This window comes from Bombina bombina, chromosome 2, assembly GCF_027579735.1.
Source record: "Bombina bombina isolate aBomBom1 chromosome 2, aBomBom1.pri, whole genome shotgun sequence".
Taxonomy (NCBI): Eukaryota; Metazoa; Chordata; class Amphibia; order Anura; family Bombinatoridae; genus Bombina; species Bombina bombina.
In genome coordinates this window covers 971,092,897-971,113,625 of record NC_069500.1, presented here as the reverse complement: position 1 = coordinate 971,113,625, position 20,729 = coordinate 971,092,897, and the positions used below count along the sequence as shown (strand labels likewise).

At 38.2% G+C, this 20,729-nt stretch overlaps 1 pseudogene; it reads right to left on the bottom strand.

Annotated features, from left to right (window-relative positions):
• Positions 1 to 2,750, bottom strand: part of LOC128647392 (uncharacterized) — a 53,216-nt pseudogene extending 50,466 nt beyond the window's left edge.
• Positions 2,751 to 20,729: the final 17,979 nt, after the last annotated feature.

Genomic DNA, 20,729 nt, shown 5'->3' with positions numbered 1-20,729 from the left:
CCCTTTTGTTGCATAGCTAAGCAGCTGCTAGCTTTGCACTATAAGTTTTACAAAACACACTGATTAAACAGCGCTAACTTCCAGGGATGATTCAATATTTCTATGATGTAAAGCAATAAACACAGATTCAGAGAAGTAGATAATAATAGTAAAAAATTGATAAAAGATTAATAAAAAGAATTTAGGTGTATTATTTGAGAGTCACTTGTAATCAATGTCTCTTGTAATCAATGTCTACTTGTCTTTGTTAGCAAGCATAGATGAACATATACATACAGCACATATAAAAAATAAGCTAAACAAATTAACAAATAAAAATTCAAATACAAAAAAGTAAAAGCAATAAAAAACACATAAACTCCTGAAGACAAACAAATGTCCTAAACAAAAAACAAAAAACACAAAAAGTGCAAACAAGTGCAACTATATACTAATGTTTATACGAGACCTGCTGCTGCAAAATGACCGAAGGTGTCCTGCGTGCCTCCCGGAGTAAAGTAGAATCCCAAATCTCTGAAACACATAACCGCAAACAGACTCAAGTGTAGGTAAGTACAACAAACACACCACACTTTCTGAATTGCACTTACAAGATTGCAATTTATTCAGGCGGTTGTTAACAAAATATGAGATGACCAAGAAAGATCGCTCATACAGGGTGAATTAAAACATAAGTCTCTCCAAATGGGAATACCGGAACCAGTGTGTCCGTCCTTAACAAATGTCCGTAGTAGTCACTCAGATAGAAAAACGCTGTGTTTGAAAGCGTCAATGTCAAAGCCGGTATCGTCACTGGAACAAAGTACGGATCCTCAAACAGTCCAAAAAGCCTCAACGCGTTTCAACCGCCAACGTGCGGTCTTTCTCAAGAGGTGAAGTCGATGCCTCTTCTCACAGTACAAGCTGATATATAGCCAACCGGCTTATTTCATTGGAGGGGAAGAAACATCTTGTTAAGTAACTAGCCTGTCTGCTATGTCCGCTATGTAAAGCGAACTCAGATCCGTGTACATGATAAATTAAGAAGCTAAAAACACATATTTTTTATTTTATACTAATAAAAACATAATTATATACTATTAAAAACATAATTAAAAACATAATTAATAAACTATTCTAAGAGGTATGAATTAATAGACCGCAAAAAATGTCACTAATAAATTGAAATATACTAATATATTTTCACAGACTTTTTTGCCCATTATTTATGAAATGTTGAAAGACAGTATTAGACAAACGACAAAAGGAGAACAACATTAGTGCAAGAAATCTTTTTAAAATATAAAAGAAAAATAACTCATTACCAATGTTTAATCAAATGTTATTTGATGAACATAAGCATATAATATCATATCATCTACAATAAACTAAATTCGAAAATATATATACACCATATGAGTAAGGTATATATTATTTTATGCATAAATCAATACCTGAAATAATATAATAATTAATTGAAACTCCAATGTATATAATCTATATACACTCATGTTATATGCATATATGAGCAAAAATAAAAATAAAACAAAGTATAACTAAAACTAAGGGAGAAAAAGAGTAATACAATGGGAATATAAAATAGAAGATATACAAAGGGAACAGCCATTGTGTCCTACCTACCTCATAACGGTTAGCACATATAAACTCTACCAATAGAATATATACTAAAACTTATTAAAAATATTGAAATATTCAAGACATTAAAATATTCAAAATATTCAAAATATTTAAAATATTTAAAATATTTAAAACAAGGACATGACATACATAAATTAATTTGATCACATACATATATATGTGTATATATACATATACACACACACATATATATACACCTATCCAAAAAATAATCTCTTAAGGACAGTACAGTACACTAAAAAACCCTATCCTTTACTCCTAGCTAGAGAATGGAAAACTTACATGAAGGCTGCTAAATCTAAGTCAACATTGAGACCACCCGAACACAGACAGTTCAACTTCTGTATCCAGAATGTCTCACGTTTGCGTAATGTAAGAAGTCTGTTAGGGATGGAAGGGGGAATCCAATCAATAACCTGAACCTTAAGTGATCTGGGGTCTCCACCATGAATATCTCTAAAATGAAGGGGAACACTGTGCTTATCCATCTCATTTCTAATATTGTTAAGGTGTTCTGACACTCTACGCCTGATCTTTCTTTTTGTGCGACCCACATACATAAGGCCACACCCACAAGTTAATAGATATACAACATGAGTAAAATCACACGTGCAGCGGCATTGAATCTTAAAATTGCGAGATTTATCACTATTTGCGAAGTTAAGATCTTTGTTCACATGTTTGCACATTCCACAGTTGTGTTTACCACATTTATATGTGCCTTCTTTCAGACTTAACCAGTTACTCTTACTCGCTGTTGTTTTATCTCCTTTCACTGCTTTCAATTTGCTAGGGGCTAACAGATTTCTCAAGTTTCTACCCTTCCTAAAGGTGATTTGGGGATGTTCAGGTATTGATGATGCTAACATGCTATCTGATTTTAATATACCCCAGTGTTTCCTAAAGGCCTCCTTAATGATCGTGTGGCCTTCATTGTAGGTAGTTATAAATCTGATAGAATCCTTATCCTGTCTATTGTGTTTATGATGCCTACCTGTCGAGCTCATATCATCTGTTCTTAACAGAGAATCCGTGGTACGCCCCACAGCCTTAATCCTAGAGTCCTCAATTTTGACCGGATCATATCCTTTGACTGTAAATTTATTCGCCATAATGTCTGCTTCTTTATTGAAATCGCTAATAGAACTACAATTTCTTCTCAGTCTGAGAAACTGGCTATATGGAATGTTATCTTTTGCCCCATCATATGCTAACCTGTATATGCACACCTTCGAAGGCGAATTCATTTGGAAGACACATCAGTTCAGTAAGAATATAGTTAAATATCACAGATATATTGATGACGTGATCATCCTATGGGAGGGGGACCTTAATGTAGAAGATGAATTTGTTAGATATATTAATAATAATAATTACAATCTTAAATTCACTGAAAATCACTCTCGTTCTGAAATTGAATTTCTTGACTTGCGATTATTCGTAAATAGTGATAATAAAATAGCAGTCACCAACTATAGGAAACCCACTGAAAGAAACAGCTTTATTGACTATAAGAGTGCCCATCAACGCCATTGGAAAGATAACATTCCATATAGCCAGTTTCTCAGACTGAGAAGAAATTGTAGTTCTATTAGCGATTTCAATAAAGAAGCAGACATTATGGCGAATAAATTTACAGTCAAAGGATATGATCCGGTCAAAATTGAGGACTCTAGGATTAAGGCTGTGGGGCGTACCAGGGATTCTCTGTTAAGAACAGATGATATGAGCTTGACAGGTAGGCATCATAAACACAATAGACAGGATAAGGATTCTATCAGATTTATAACTACCTACAATGAAGGCCACACGATCATTAAGGAGGCCTTTAGGAAACACTGGGGTATATTAAAATCAGATAGCATGTTAGCATCATCAATACCTGAACATCCCCAAATCACCTTTAGGAAGGGTAGAAACTTGAGAAATCTGTTAGCCCCTAGCAAATTGAAAGCAGTGAAAGGAGATAAAACAACAGTGAGTAAGAGTAACTGGTTAAGTCTGAAAGAAGGCAAATATAAATGTGGTAAACACAACTGTGGAATGTGCAAACATGTGAACAAAGATCTTAACTTCACAAATAGTGATAAATCTCGCAATTTTAAGATTCAATGCCGCTGCACGTGTGATTTTACTCATGTTGTATATCTATTAACTTGTGGGTGTGGCCTTATGTATGTGGGTCGCACGAAAAGAAAGATCAGGTGTAGAGTGTCAGAACACCTTAACAATATTAGAAATTAGATGGATAAGCACAGTGTTACCCTTCATTTTAGAGATATTCATGGTGGAGACCCCAGATCACTTAAGGTGCAGGTTATTGATTGGATTCCCCCTTCCATCCCTAACAGATTTCTTACATTACACAAACGTGAGACATTCTGGATACAGAAGTTGAACTGTCTGTGTCCGGGTGGTCTCAATGTTGACTTAGATTTAGCAGCCTTCATGTAAGTTTTCCATTCTCTAGCTAGGAGTAAAGGATAGGGTTTTTTAGTGTACTGTCCTTAAGAGATTATTTTTTGGATAGGTGTATATATATGTGTGTGTGTATATGTATATATACACGTATATATGTATGTGATCAAATTAATTTATTTATGTATGTCATGTCCTTGTTTTAAATATTTTAAATATTTTAAATATTTTGAATATTTTAATGTCTTGAATATTTCAATATTTTTAATAAGTTTTAGTATATATTCTATTGGTAGAGTTTATATGTGCTAACCGTTATGAGGTAGGTAGGACACAATGGTTGTTCCCTGTGTATATCTTCTATTTTATATTCCCATGGTATTACTCTTTTTCTCCCTTAGTTTTAGTTATACTTTGTTTTATTTTTATTTTTGCTCATATATGCATATAACATGAGTGTATATAGATTATATACATTGGAGTTTCAATTAATTATTATATTATTTCAGGTATTGATTTATGCATAAAATAATATATACCTTACTCATATGGTGTATATATATTTTCGAATTTAGTTTATTGTAGATGATATGATATTATATGCTTATGTTCATCAAATAACATTTGATTAAACATTGGTAATGAGTTATTTTTCTTTTATATTTTAAAAAGATTTCTTGCACTAATGTTGTTCTCCTTTTGTCGTTTGTCTAATACTGTCTTTCAACATTTCATAAATAATGGGCAAAAAACGTCTGTGAAAATATATTAGTATATTTCAATTTATTAGTGACATTTTTTGCGGTCTATTAATTCATACCTCTTAGAATAGTTTATTAATTATGTTTTTGTTTTTAATAGTATATAATTATGTTTTTATTAGTATAAAATAAAAAATATGTGTTTTTAGCTTCTTAATTTATCATGTACACGGATCTGAGTTCGCTTTACATAGCGGACATAGCAGACAGGCTAGTTACTTAACAAGATGTTTCTTCCCCTCCAATGAAATAAGCCGGTTGGCTATATATCAGCTTGTACTGTGAGAAGAGGCATCGACTTCACCTCTTGAGAAAGACCGCACGTTGGCGGTTGAAACGCGTTGAGGCTTTTTGGACTGTTTGAGGATCCGTACTTTGTTCCAGTGACGATACCGGCTTTGACATTGACGCTTTCAAACACAGCGTTTTTCTATCTGAGTGACTACTACGGACATTTGTTAAGGACGGACACACTGGTTCCGGTATTCAAATTTGGAGAGACTTATGTTTTAATTCACCCTGTATGAACGATCTTTCTTGGTCATCTCATATTTTGTTAACAACCGCCTGAATAAATTGCAATCTTGTAAGTACAATGCAGAAAGTGTGGTGTGTTTGTTGTACTTACCTACACTTGAGTCTGTTTGTGCTTATGTGTTTCAGAGATTTGGGGCACTATAAGTTTTATTGTACTTTGCCAGTTGTTTACTTAGTCTGTTTGTTCTGAAGCTGCACTCTTTTTTTTTTTAAATTAAACTATTTTGAAAAAGTTTCTGCCGGCAGCAGTTATTTCTTTTTAAAGGAGCATTAAACTTGAAATTTCAACAATGCATAACATGTTTCATTATTGCAATATACATTCATTATTTATTTTGCAGCCTTTTTCTGTAAAATACATCTTAATATTGTGCTTGATTTCCTTTCTCCCAAGGAGGCATGGGTTAATACTTTTAAGCCATTTATTTGAGCTTTTGTTTACTTTTCCCTCCCTACCTAAGCCTCTATGGTGTTACATGCTTTTTAAAAGGTGGATCATCAGTTTTGCATAAACAGTCATGATAGGAATCATTCTTTGCAATTAAAGGAATTACAAGAGGGCAGGCTACACCAATCTGCACATGGGTAAACAACGTTTGTTCTATATCTGAATATTAGTTTGTGATTGGTTAGCAAGGATTATTTTGTTCTAGGGGACAGGGAAATCAGTGAAATAAAAAATAAAATAAAACAATAAACTAATTTGACAAAATAAATCTGCAGTTTTCATGGCAAAATGATTATTATATATGAAGGTTCATAATCATGTAGTTTACCATTTGTTTTTAATGTCCCTTTAATTTAAACAAAATGCAAAGAAATAACCTCTGAGTTTGTAATTGGTTAGTCATGTTGTTGAGGGCCTGTGATCAGCAGTACGCTACAGTACGCAGCTTGAATACATGTCCCCAAAGATAATTTCTCTACTGCTCATTCTAGATTTACATTTATCTTTTTTGATTTCATTAAAAAGTTCTAAGTCTGCCAAATATGACTTTGTCTGGGGAAAAAAACTCAGCCACACACCCTTTCCTTCCCCAGCTACCACAGGAGCCACAAGAACATCAGTGGTTGTCAGTCTGTCTTACACAAACATTTTGTGTGACTGACACACTTAAGGAAAGTGGAATACCTAATTAGGTATGGAACAGTTTAAGGGGTAATTTTTTGGAAGGAAGGAAAGCAGTTATAGGGTTAAAAGAGGGGAGTGTTCCCTGCAGAGCAGGGAGGGGGGAACTTGAGAGGGTGGAGATTCAGAGCTAATAATTAGAGCTGCAGAACTGAAAGTAAACCACTAACCTGTTTTTTGTCTTGCAGGTGACACCATGGAGAGGTCCAAGCGGTCTGCGAAGGTCCCACGAAGATTGGTGGAAGAAGAGGATGTCCCTGCAAAGAAGAAGAGGAGTGTGGTTACTGATAGTGGTGAAATGTCTCTGCCTGTGTCTGTAATCCCTGTTGTTTCTGCACTTGCTGGTTCTGGGCCTGTGTCTGTGGGCTCTTCTTTTCCTACCCCCTTTAGCCCTGTATATTCTATCTCTCTACCTGTTTCTTCCTCTGCTGTTTTTACAGCTCCTACCCTTTTCCCTAATGTTTCTGTGTCCTCTGCTTCCCCTCTTGCTTCCTCTCATGCTCCGGTTTCTTCTCTCTCCTCTGTTATTTTCTCTGTCCCTAGTGTGGCCACGCTTTCCCTAGCTAGCACTTCTCTGGCCGGGGGGTTGGTGGGGCAGCCGGTTCCTCACCGGAACCCGGCTGTAGCTCCCCAATCTGTGGCTGATGTGTTGTTGTACTCCCCGGAGATGCGTTTTTCCCCGGGGAGCAGGAGCGCATCGCCATCCCCCCCCTTTGTCTCTGGGCAGAGGGGGATGGTGGGTAGGCCTCAGGCGCCATGCGGTGCAGAGCCTCGTGGGGAGTCTGTAGTGCTGGAGCCTCAGTTGCGCGCGCCCGCTCTGGCTCCGCCCACCGCACGTCCGGTCGCCATCTTGGGACCCCCTGCGCAGTCAATTCAGATTGCAGCGATGGAGGGAGCTGGAGCGGTCGCGGGTGGTTCTGTGCCCTTGGGACATCAGGTCCCTGCGGGCAGCTTGGTACAGGTAGGTGGAGCCGCAGGGGGGAACGGGAGGGCCGGGGGGCCAGTCACTCGCGGGGCAAAGGGAAACAAGAAGGGGATGAATGGTGACAACAATAAAGGCAGAAATAAGCCTAATAGGAAATCTGATAGGATTCAGGCGGCAAATAAAGGGCCATTAGGGCCAGTTTGTACTCCGGTACATGTGAGATCTGTTAGAAAAGCGGGGCATATGGATTTAATGGCAAGTTTACGAAAAAGGCTCATATCAAGGCATCTGTCAGGGGGGCAGTCTGCAGGATCAGGGGGGTTAGGAGGTGCGACTGGGGGGCTCCCTGGGCAGCTTGTTTCTCCCTGTGTTGCTCCCACTTTTCATTTTGTACCACAGGTTGCTGTTCGTGAAGCGCAGGAGATTGGAGTTGCTGGTGGCAGTGCGGCGCAAGGCGGACAGAGAGTTGAGGTAGTCTCATCAGCAGGAGAGAAGGTGGTGGAAGGTTCCTCTGGATCCACGCAGGCCGGGACAGTAGCAGCATCAGGAAATGGTGAGCCTGCTATTGCACAACACACAGGGGGGGATGATTCATCTAGCTCAGGGGATTCAGACAGTTCCACGGGGCTAAGAGATGAAGGGCATCGAAAATTGTTTAAAAAAATAAGGAGGTTGGTTGACAGGAAAACTAAAAATGTGGGGGTGCGCGGCGCAGCAACTGGCGATAAGGAGATAGCTGATGCTGGGGCGGTTACAGCCCCTGGGGGAGGTAGAAAAGGGAAGAAAGGCGGCGTAGCGAGTACGGCTGACACTTATCCTTGCATAGTTCGTTCGCTGCATTCGCATTTAAAGCCTAGGATTGCAAAAAAAATCAGGGAAGGGCGCTACGTAAAAATCTTTGAACTGTCTAGGGCTGCGTATCAGGTTAGGGAGATGGCGGAAGATGGTACGGGGGATAAGAAGATACATAGGCCAGAAACATACCAGGAATGGATGAGGTGTTTTAGGGTATTGGCTTCTTGTTACATAGAAGCCAACCCAGATCAGGCTGTTAACATCCTTAAGTATATGGAGGTCATTGATGACATCCATGAAAGGGGTAAAGGTACTGCGTGGCGACAGTACGATACGCAATTTAGAAGAATGTTGGAGGCAAACTCGGTTTTAACTTTCGGGATGAAGGAGATGGACCTATGGTCCAATCTGGATCTCTTGGATAATACAGGGTCTGGGCCGGTGAAATCATTTAGCCCTGGTCAGCAAAACCGTCCCTTTCGGAAGAGAGGGGGCAGGGAATGCTGGCGTTTCCAAGAGAAACTATGTGAAAGGGGTACTCAATGTCTTTTTAGGCATGTGTGTATTTATTGCAGTGGTACCCATCCGGGCAATGATTGCAGTAGGAAGAGAGACAGTTATACGGGAAAACAGCAATTTGGTCAGGGGTCCGCCGGGAAGAATGCTCGGTCAGAGGAACCTCTGGGTATGCCTTTGGGCACTTAGGTGGTCGTGAAAAAAGTAGCAGTAGGAGTTTTACAAGCGAGCTTGAGTTATAGTTGGGAAGTTCTGTGGGCAGTTGTTGTTAGTGCCTAAGTGGGGATCAGTAACGTTTGGACTTGGTCTGGTTCGTCGAGTTCAATAGAGTTGGTAGGGAAGTTGTAGTTGATGAGGTTGATAAGCCAGTGGCTGTCAATTCTTTTAGTTGCCACTTGGCAAAGTTGCAGGGTTGGGGGTCAGTCAAGGTATTGGTGAGGTGTTCGCCGGGTGCTTCTCGGGCGCTACGTTAGTTCTCTGCCGGGGGGAATGTTTTTGCTAGTCGGTTTTTTGGTTTGGGGTTATTGTTAGGCACGTTGCGGTTTTTGTTGGGGTGATAGCTCAAGGGGTTGGATTGAGATGGCTATTGCTTAAGGGCATTTTTAAGGTGGGCTAATTTTGGGTACGGGCAGCAACCGTGGTGGTTTAGGGTAACGGGTGTCCCACATATTTCTGACAGGTGGCGTGTTCTGGGGTGCTGCGTTAAGGCTTCTGAAGGGCTCGCTGGCTCCCAGGACGTGGCAGGCGTACGGCGTGGCTTGGCGTGAGTGGGGTAAATTTTTACAGTCTGTTGGTACCACATGGAGGACACCTTCGGTACAGTTCTTTATTATGTGGTTGGGCTCCTTAGATCGGGCAGGTGTATCTCCTGGCGCTATAGGTGGAAAAGCAGCGGCTGTCGCATTTTTCTCTAAATTGTATGGGGTGGAGGATGTTTCTAGAGAATTTTTGGCTAGGGCTGCGTTGAAAGGGGTTCGCAGGTTAGGGGCTAAGAGAAGAGATGAGAGGGAGCCTATCACCAGGGCGAGGCTTGCGCAGCTGATACAACAGCTTGAGGTGGTGTGTGATTCTAGTTTTGAGGTACTATTGTTTTCATTAGCATTTTCGCTTGCGTACTTTGCTGCTCTCAGGATTAGTGAATTAGTGGCGCGATCCAAAACTAATACGGGTTTGGGTTTATTGGATGTACATGTTAGGTTAGTGGACCAGGCGGTCCTAGTCTTTGTGGCTAGATCAAAAACGGATCAGGTAGGAAAGGGTAGATGGCTCAATTTGCTTTCGCAGGTGGAGCCATCAATATGCCCAGTTTTACTTTGTAAGAAATTTAGGCAAATTAGGCCGAGTGTAGGGGGGCTGTTTTTGGTACATGAGGACGGGTCTTTCTTGTCCCAGTTTCAGTTTAGAGCAGTATTACGGAAGGTAGTTTGTAGTTTGGGGTGGGACCCAGCAGTGGTAGCTCCTCATTCTTTTCGCATTGGGTCTGCCACTGATGCAGCCATGGGGGGTTGTTCTGAGAGGGAGATCAAGGTTCTGGGCCGTTGGTCTTCCGGGCAGTATAAGAAATACATTAGGCCCCTGAAGCAGTAGTAGGTTAAAGTGCAGTAGGTTTGTAGTTCTATGGTTAGTGATGTGTTTTTTGGTGTTTCTTTGAGGAAGCCAGGACCTTATTGTTGGTTGATGTTTTTTCAGGTCAGGACACGGGATGCCGGAGGATTTGGATAGTTGGACATTCTTATGTTCATTGGGCGGCCATACGGGCAGCATCCCGGGCGGGAGGTCAGCAGTTGGGTCTGCCGACTAACAAGGTGTCGATTAGGTGGCTGGGTAGGAGGGGCATGCTGTGGTCCCAGTTGCCCGAGCAGATTGGCGAAGCCAGAAGGAGATGGGGGAGACCTCATGTGATTCTACTTCATTTAGGTGGAAATGACGTAGGAACTATGCCGATGGGAGATCTTGCGGATATTATGGTTTCTGATGTTAGATGGCTGAGAACACAGTTTAAGGGTGTGACCATTATATGGTCAAACATTATATCCAGGAACATATGGAGGCATATGGCTACTAGGAAGGCTGGTTTTCGTGTAAAGAGAAAACTAAATAGGGATGTTGGCAAAGAGGTTTTGGCTTCAGGTGGGAAGGTGGTGTTACATGACAATATTCGTATTGATTATGCAGGTTTGTTTAGGAAGGATCAGGTGCATTTATCTGATGCAGGTAATGATTTGTTCCTGGAAAATATTCGGCAGGTCCTGGCTTCCAGTTATGTTTAGTGGGGCAAGAGTACCTTGTCCTCTTTGGGGTGGTGGAAAGAGGTGTGGCATAACAAGATAATTGGCCGGTAACATCATAGAAGGAAGGTACAGTGGGCGTGTAGGACCCTAGTCGCCGAGGGGCTAGGGATAGGTCGGCTCGCTGGTCGATCTTCCTTGGGCGGAGAAGTAGGCGGAATGAGGGCGTCCTCATTTCCAGGGCGGCCACACCCCTTAGAGGGTTAATTAGGACAAGATCTTCTTGCCAGCTTGGTGGTTAATCAGGTTAGGGTTATTTATTTATTTAATAAAGCAACCCCTCCCCCTGTTGGGGAGGTGGTTTTTTCTCCCAACTTTGTGTGTTGTGTCGTTATTATATAGATAAGATGGTTTTGGGGAGGGTTGGTGTCAGGTTGACTGAATGAAACTAAAAAATTTAACCCCTTAGGAAAGTGGAATACCTAATTAGGTATGGAACAGTTTAAGGGGTAATTTTTTGGAAGGAAGGAAAGCAGTTATAGGGTTAAAAGAGGGGAGTGTTCCCTGCAGAGCAGGGAGGGGGGAACTTGAGAGGGTGGAGATTCAGAGCTAATAATTAGAGCTGCAGAACTGAAAGTAAACCACTAACCTGTTTTTTGTCTTCCCTCCCAGCCCTCCCCGTTTGGCGGTTGTTCGTTGTCTGATTTTTTACAGGTCCAGTAGCAGATGGAGGATCTTCAGTTCGTGACAGCTGGTTTAGTTTCCTTTGGCAGGGGGCTACATAGTCATGTGGACCTTTGTAAGTCCAAAGGATTTAATTCATAGTATGGGGTCTCCCTTCGGGACTAACAGTCTTTTGGCTGGGGGACCGTTGACTATCCAGTATTGGAGACTCCGTTAACCCTGAAACTGATAGGTGGGGGGTTTGCATGGCGGCATGCTTTCCCAAGGGCGGCGGAAAGGGGTGTGGCATAACAAGATAATTGGCCGGTAACATCATAGAAGGAAGGTACAGTGGGCGTGTAGGACCCTAGTCGCCGAGGGGCTAGGGATAGGTCGGCTCGCTGGTCGATCTTCCTTGGGCGGAGAAGTAGGCGGAATGAGGGCGTCCTCATTTCCAGGGCGGCCACACCCCTTAGAGGGTTAATTAGGACAAGATCTTCTTGCCAGCTTGGTGGTTAATCAGGTTAGGGTTATTTATTTATTTAATAAAGCAACCCCTCCCCCTGTTGGGGAGGTGGTTTTTTCTCCCAACTTTGTGTGTTGTGTCGTTATTATATAGATAAGATGGTTTTGGGGAGGGTTGGTGTCAGGTTGACTGAATGAAACAAAAAAATTTAACCCCTTAAAAAGCAGCAGTACCACCAGCATTTCTATGCATAATGCTACTGTGATAAAAACACTGGGCGTGTTTGTCCATAGCCTCCTCCAGTTCCTCAACAGATCTGAGCATCAGAGCAACTCTGCAATAAATTAAAAATCATCCTTTGACTTCCCTCCCCCTGAGAATGCTGGTTGGCTAGAAAACCCCACAGGCTTCCACTGATAGGCTGAGAGAAACTGTCAATCTATCCTGCTGCTACTTCCTGGTTTGAATCCAGTGGATAATGCCTGCTTGCATCATAAAACAGCATCTACTAACCGGAAATATTTTTCTGTTTTCTTTGTGGGTAAAGCATAGAATATAAAGAAAACTTAATTTTAGTTGTTTTCTTTGATTCCTTCTAAAATTAATGCACATGCCTAATCATGATACTCCCTGATACCAGTGTTCAAATTAATGATGCCCATTGTCATTGCCCTGTTCTCCACTAATAATAATGAATGATTCAACTATTTCAGAAGTTGCTGCACATTTTCCACATGCACCTACAAATGTGTAACAATCCTCTAGGAAAAACTCATTCTCATCAAGATTTAAGTCATAAACAGCTGTTTCTTTGCACCACATTTGAAGACAAATACTCCATAAAAATAAACAGGAAGCCACTTCAGAATCTTGGCTGGAACAGCTCAATTCCAGATGCACAGGATAATTATTCACTTGGTTACTATTCCTCAGATGTTCCAATATGCTGCTAGTGAATATGTATTATAATGAATAAACAATACAGTGTGCACAGAAGGAAAAATATTGTATGAATTATTTGAATAGTGTACTTATGGACGTAAAAGAATACTAATAATATATGCTACTTAGCTTTTGCATCAATATGCTCTCTTGGCTGTCTTGTTGTGTATATATATATATATATATATATATATATATATATATATGTATATATATATATATATATATATATATATATGTTTATATATATATATATATATATATATATATATATATATATATAAAAATTAATAGACATGTTTCACCAGTGGTATCTCTAGAAATTAAACGTTGGGGGGGGGGGCACATCTAATCATTTTTAATCATTGTAAGTATTGATTGGACCTGCACACCATTGCAAAAGGTAAATCACCAAAGTTTTTTGCTGCTCATTGGGTGCCAACTTCACAGGTTCTCCCCAGACCTGCAGTAAATTATTAATATTTTTAATATTTCAATAACGTGCCTTAAGATAACTAAGTTTTCATGTGCGCTAACGTGTTAGACCTACATTGCGAAACTCGAAGTGCGTTACGCATATTTTACATTCTTATACTCTTCACATAGAATTTTTTTTTATTATTAAATACATATTTCTATACATATGTGATAATGTTAATGTAAAATATACAGTATATCTATAGGAATAGATATACAGGTATAGCTATATACATATATATAGAAATATGTATTTACAATAATAATAATATTATCCTGTATGTGAAGAACATTGGTATGTGAACTATTAATCACTCCTGTCAGGATAGCACACAAGCAATAAGTGTTCAGTTTTTTTCTTCTATTTTCTCAATTGAAGGCTATGAGCAGAACAAGTTAGCGTGTTCTTAATATCTGAAGTCCTCAAGTTAGTTTGCGTCAGGTTTTGCTTGCACGCAAAAGTTTTACTTTCAACTTGTAATACACGCGCTAACCTGTTGAACACAAAACGATTACTTTTAGCAAAGTTTGCGCTCGAGCAGGAGCGTTACATAGCACGACACTTGTAATCTAGCCCTATGTAAATAGGAAAAGTTAATAACCAGCACTTGTGATGAGTTTTTTTTATACAGCTGTACATAAAACATTTAAAGACAAACGGATATTATACAAATGTTGCATTCTGTCTCCAGGTGAAATCACTATGAACCTTTATAAAAAAATATCTGGCATCAGGCACAAATAGAAGCTATGTGAAAACACTTTGATGCAGATGTGACTTTTAATTCTTAATTCCCACTGACCATATATCTGTCTTTCATTTATATCTCTCTCACCTCCAGTACGCTACTTTATATAAACGGTCATGTGCTTCTTATAGAACAGGGCACTTTTCTCCTTTTTTTCTGTTTATCTATGTATTGCAGTGCATTTTTTCTACTCTAATAAATGTAGCATACACTTGCATAGCTTGCTAGTGTAAGAAATGCAATGTATACTCATGAATGTCATGTATCTTCCTACAATGCTGAAAATTTTTTAGGAGCTTTATAAAGAACCAATGAAAAGTAGAAGGCTTAACAATGGAAATACATATTCCATCTCCACCAGATTTTCAACAGCATACTCTGTGTACAAACTAGGCCAAGGAAGCATAGCATGTATACACATAAAGACCCTAAAGAGAAATATGCCGTGTAGGCGTAAGGTACCGAAGTTGGCGACAGTTAAAAGTAGTTTCGCTCCATTTTAGTACCAGGTTTCCATTTAAATATTTTGCACAGTGCATGCAGTCACTCTTTTTGTGTATGTAAACACTTCCATCCAACGCTGGATTCGTTCAATAAGAAGTTTGTTGCTATGGTAACCCGATCTTACATTATAAAAGCGATGTTTAATGTCTGTACTCCTTACCTGTGATTGGGAGTTATGTAAGAAACAGAAACAGAGATACATTGAATTTATGAGAAAAATAAATATTTAAGGAAAAGCATTTTTTTGGTTTTATTCATTTTTAAAATTTATTGATATAAGTAATATTTAGTGCTGCCCTACGCATTGGCCTAGTTGGAATTTTAGAGATATGTGCTTGATTATATTTTATATAAAAATACATATTGATATTTAAATAGGAACATAACTCCAACTAGTCCTATACCTGGGCCAGCAATAAATATTAAACATTTCAATAAATTAATAAAGTATAACAATTCCATTGTTTGCAAACTTTAATGCCTTAATGGGAAAAAGGCCTCAAAAAGCTTATTTTTATTATTTTATACCTAGTTAAGCATTCCCTAATGTTTGAGACTTTATTGACAGCTTTCAACAGTGTTTTACCTGTTTGCGCATTCAATGGAAACCAGGTATAATTTTGCGCTTTTCAGCTTGTAGTATTTTATATGGGACGCGTAATTTATTTTTGGAAGCCAGTAATAATGAAAAATGTGTCAGAAACTAACAATAAAAGTAATGGCTTCAGACAATGGTTTTTTTTTTTTCATTTTGCAAGCTCACGCGAAACCATTTATGGCTCAATGGAAATGAGCCCATAGTATGCACCTGAAAGCATTGCAAAGATCAGCATACAAACAAATATTTTAAAATATTTTTGTCATTTTGTTTAAAAAAAAAAAAAAGCATTGTTTTGTATCCCTATAAAAGCTTCTTCCAAGATTTTATCTTACTTCTTTTGCTGTGGTAAAGTAGAGATGAATAAAAGCTAGTTCCTGCAAATATTAAGTAATCACTGTGCAACATGTTTTATGGTTCTGCATTCCACAGAATGCACACCGGCCTCTCTGGGGAAGTGGAAACACTACTTTGTTCAAATTTAAATTACAGGAAAAGCTGTCAAAATGTAAAGCATTTGAGCATGGCTGTAGCCAAGCCATACTTACTGGTGGTTCGTTGCAGCACGGTCGGAACCGCACTGTGTGTGGTAACATTTGGAAATTAAACCGCTGACTATAGTAGCAGGGTTAATACTCACCATACAATTGTTTTTCCCCCTGTACCTACAGCTCTCTTTAAAGCCATTCTCTCAGAAATAATATAGTGAAATGCACCCACTGAAAAAATTGACTTTATTGTGCAAACTAAACTGAAGTGCATGATTGGGTTTATCATGAAGACAATAATATCACTGGTCTGTGAATGTGCTTCATTTCTGTCACAAGGTACAATATAACTTAAATTCCAAGATGGCAGTGCCCAGTGTGTAGATGCAGAACTTCACTAGCCGGCACTTTTGAAAATAATAATAGTATAGTAACTTATAACTATGCAATTGTAGTTGTACCCAGCAGTTTAATGTCCCTTTAATCTGATTGCCCTGTAATATACAGAAAATTGCTTTTTTAGTTTTTTGTATTTGAAAAAGCTGTTTTTGCTAATTGAAACCTCAACCCATGGGGGTAGATTTATCAATGTGCGGACGGACATAATCCGCTGTAGCGGATCATGTCTGCCGCACATCAATAAATGCTGACAGCATATTTATCATTGCACAAGCATTTCTAGTGAAATGCTTGAGCAATGCCGACCTCTGCACATTCTCGGCCAATTGGCCACTAGCAGGGGGTATCAATCAACCCAATCGTATATTATGACCGCTGCTTCTAAACTTACATTTCCAGCGAGCCGGAAATACGGGGGTAGATAGCAGCATTAGCTGCTTGATAAATCTACCCCATTGTCTCTAACAATATGGCCATTTATGAGCTGAGTCTGAAGGAAGAGGAGATTTCTCTGTAAAGAGGTGTAACAAAACTAAATGTGCAATTTCCAATACATCTAATGCAATGCTGGTATAACAAACATTAAAGGAAAATCTACTAAGGCATAGCTGATAAAGATTCACTATACCCCAAGGACTGTGAAAAGGTTAATTTATGCCTCTTGTTTGTATATTTTATATATAGAGGACACTACAGTATTTATCATTTCAGTATGGGTGCCAGTTTCAACAGGCAAAATCAGCTTTTTAAAATGGCAAAATAAAAGTAATGAAGATACACAAACTAGTAATGAACACATTGAAGGTGGGGGGGGGGGGAATGACAGTACAATGTGCCTTTAACGTCTGGGGATGCTGCAGTTATGAATGATGTTGAATGAGTTTAGAACACACATGTACTTCTCTAGAACTGCCACATATTTTATAGCTGGTCAAAATTCATAAGCAGAAAACAAGATGTTAAAAATATCCACACTAGTTTAATGTAGAACCTCTCAATATAAAAAGCTCAGTAAAGGTGTTTAGGACTAATATGGTAAGTGGAACACTAAACTGTATTTTTGCAGAGCCATGGCAAATGTTTATCATTAGGGATTCATTTAATTTGCTGTGTTGCTGTAATTTGTACAGCAGTTTTTCATGCCCCTGATACTGGCTCTGTAATGTTGGCAACCAGCTATGCATTATTAATTACATACAAGTGCTGCCAGAGGATTGGTGAGAAAGATTTCAGTCTAAGCATTTAACACATCAGAAAAAAAAAAGATAACATATATTTGACAACCAAAAATTATATTTGTTTTAAAACAAATCCACAAAGTTTTCAACCAGATTATTTTATATCAAAATATACATTATATAACTCTATTGGGAGATTTTAATGGACAGCATTTATTTCTTCTTTTTTTTTTCTTTACAGAAACTGATATATTAAAATGCTACATATCCGCTTGAAAGGTGTATAGTGACATCTAGTGTTCGCATGTCAGAATACATACGATTCTGCCTAAAGGAACACTATTCCGTAAAAGTAAATTGTTCTATTTCATGTGAACATTTAATAATTGAATAAATTCCCTTTTTTATTTTGTGATCAAGTCATATGTATTTGAAGCTGTATTAGATTGGTTTCAGTTTGGATTCAGAAAAAGCATGCAATATGAAACAACTTTCCGATTTACGTATATTATGACATTTGCTGTTCTCTTGATATCCTTTGTTGAATAGTAAACCTAGGCAGACTCAGGAGTAGTAATTCACTACTGGAACCTAGCTGAAAACAGTGGGTAAACCAATGATAAAAGGCATATGTGTTTAGCACCAATCAACAACTAGTCTACCTAAGTATGCTTTTAAAGAAAGGATACTAAAAGAACAAATCAAATTTGGTAAGATAATTAAATTGGAAAGTGGTTTAAAATTGATTGCTCTATCTGAATCATGATAGTTCAAATGTTGACTTTAATGTCCCTTTAAAGGTATAATACATGCATATTCAGAGGAACCAGCTTCTCCAGGTTTATGTTATTTTAGACAGCTGATTCACCAGAGAACAGACTCATAAATGAGCTGCAAATAATAACAGAAAGGATGGAGAAACCAGTGAAGCTGAAGATACAAAGGTTTTGTCTGATGTGACGATGTAGTGTTGGCCAATGTAATGCACAGCCAATATGTTTATGCTATTTCCTGTGTTGACGCATGGCTTCTATGTACAGTGAATGTAAGAAATAAAGATAATGTGACAATGCATGATCTTATTGTGATGTTTCAGGATATGCACTATGTTATGTTATCACTGGCATCAGTGATGTGTGCTTTTTGTTAAATAGAGAAATCTAATCAGTCTCCAATATTGCAGGACTGCCCCTCTCACTTCCTGTAAAAAATTAGAATAGAGTCCAGCATACAGCATAAATCCTCAAAGAGGTGAGTGTAATCCTTTAAAGTGACTGCCACACTCCAACATGATAATGCAGAAATATAGAAATAGAAGGATAACTCCTCAGAGATTGTAGTCCAAAATACTTTTAATAGATACAGGTTCAGACAACAAAACCACAACGTTTAGGGGTCAATACCCCTTAGTCATGACTAAGGGGTATTGACCCCGAAACGTTGTGGTTTGTTGTCTGAACCTGTATCTATTAAAAGTATTTTGGACTACAATCTCTGAGGAGTTATCCTTCTATTTCTATATTTCTCCTCTTACTTCCTGTCCCAGAGAAACTTCTGGGAAATATTGGGTCGGGAATGTTAATGTAATGTCATCAGTAATTACAGATGATGCCATATAGGATACTGTAAGTACATCTCAATATGTAGAACTATAAGCCACCATTTCTTTATTGGAATTTAAATAAGAAAATAAAAATGAAAGAAAATGTACTTTGTTTATCACTTAACGACCGCGATGTTAACCCCTTAATGTCGCCGGTCATTAATGGTTTGCCTGGTTGCTATTAGACCCTCCCTCCCGCAGGCTTGTTAAAAAAGCATGGTCACACCCCCATAGAAAGACCAGCAACATACAGGGTATGTCGCTGGTCTTTAAGGGGTTAAATATAGAAATAAGTTATAGTGCAGCTCAAATATGTATGCTGTAAGTAATGTTTTGGTACTATGAGCTTAACTATTTACTATACTGAACATTAAAATGGACAACACATTACTTAGCTGAGCATAAAATAAAATATTACAATAACAATTATCATACATAGTTGTGACACAATTATTTTAACATTGCAGGGTTTTAATATGATTTTGAATTTTTGAGGATGTGTGTTAGGACGTAACCCAAATTGTCCTGTTTTATAGAGAATAAAAAAATATGGGTAAACCAAATTTGTGATGTGAAAGAGTGTGGGAAAATAGTGCGCTGGTAAAATAAAGTATCAGACCCCTTACAGTGTTTTAGATCCTTCAATCTAAAAGTAGTATATCGTGGAAAAAAAGAGGTTTTGTAAGGGCGCTAATAGCTGAAGATACTTATGTGATAATTATTTATACTATCTGTGATAGATATCCGTGATAAATGTTAGAAGTGTTAATAAAATCAGATCAGTAAAGCTTCTAAAAAACAAATGATTTATTTGGTTACAGTATATTTAAAAAATTTTAGAGACGTCTCTAGTACAATTCAGTCAGAAAAAATATTAAAAAATAAATAAACATGAAAATAAAAGTAGTACTGGTTAGTACTTCATGAGAAATATTAGTTTACTGCTTATTTTATTAGTCACAGGGAAAATATCTATTGGTATGTGACTAAGCAATTTGCCAAGATTTCTCGTGAATTATTCGGAGTTCATTGACATCTATTTAAAATGAAATTCACATACCGGCTTGATAAAATTTGTGCAAAAAAATGGAGCTTAAAATGGAGCTGTGCATAAGAAGGAAAATTATATAGAGTTATGTCTCTGTACCAGATTTGATTACACAGTTTATTGGTAATTGTATTACTAGTAGTAGTAGTATAGCAGCTTGCTACATATCAATTTCATGGCCCCCCAAGTGTCCCTATTTGAGAGGGACAGTCCCTGATTCTGAGCTCTGTCCCATTGTCCCTGCTCGAAATTACAGATTCAAAAAGAAATACTGATAAAAAAATCCATCAACAATAAACCATAAATGAACAACCATACAAAAGGCTGCACTCTCCCTTCTCCTTCAACAGGTAGCAGCTCTAAAATGGAATCCAAAAAACAGAGAGGCGCCAACATGTGTACATCAGTAGGTCATAAGTAGGAATATCGCACAGGTAAGCACAGGTTACTCACATTTGTGAGGAGCACACCAAAAACAGAATAAAAGATACCATAGAACCTGATGAAACGGCTTTTAGTGCCGAGAAACGCGTTGCAAGTTTAATACATGCTTTTAAATTGCTCATTTGAGTAGAAAAGTTCTATGGTATCTTTTATTTTGTCTTTGTCTTTTACAATAAATATTTTATATGATACCGCTGCGTGAACTTTCTATTTTGAACACTTT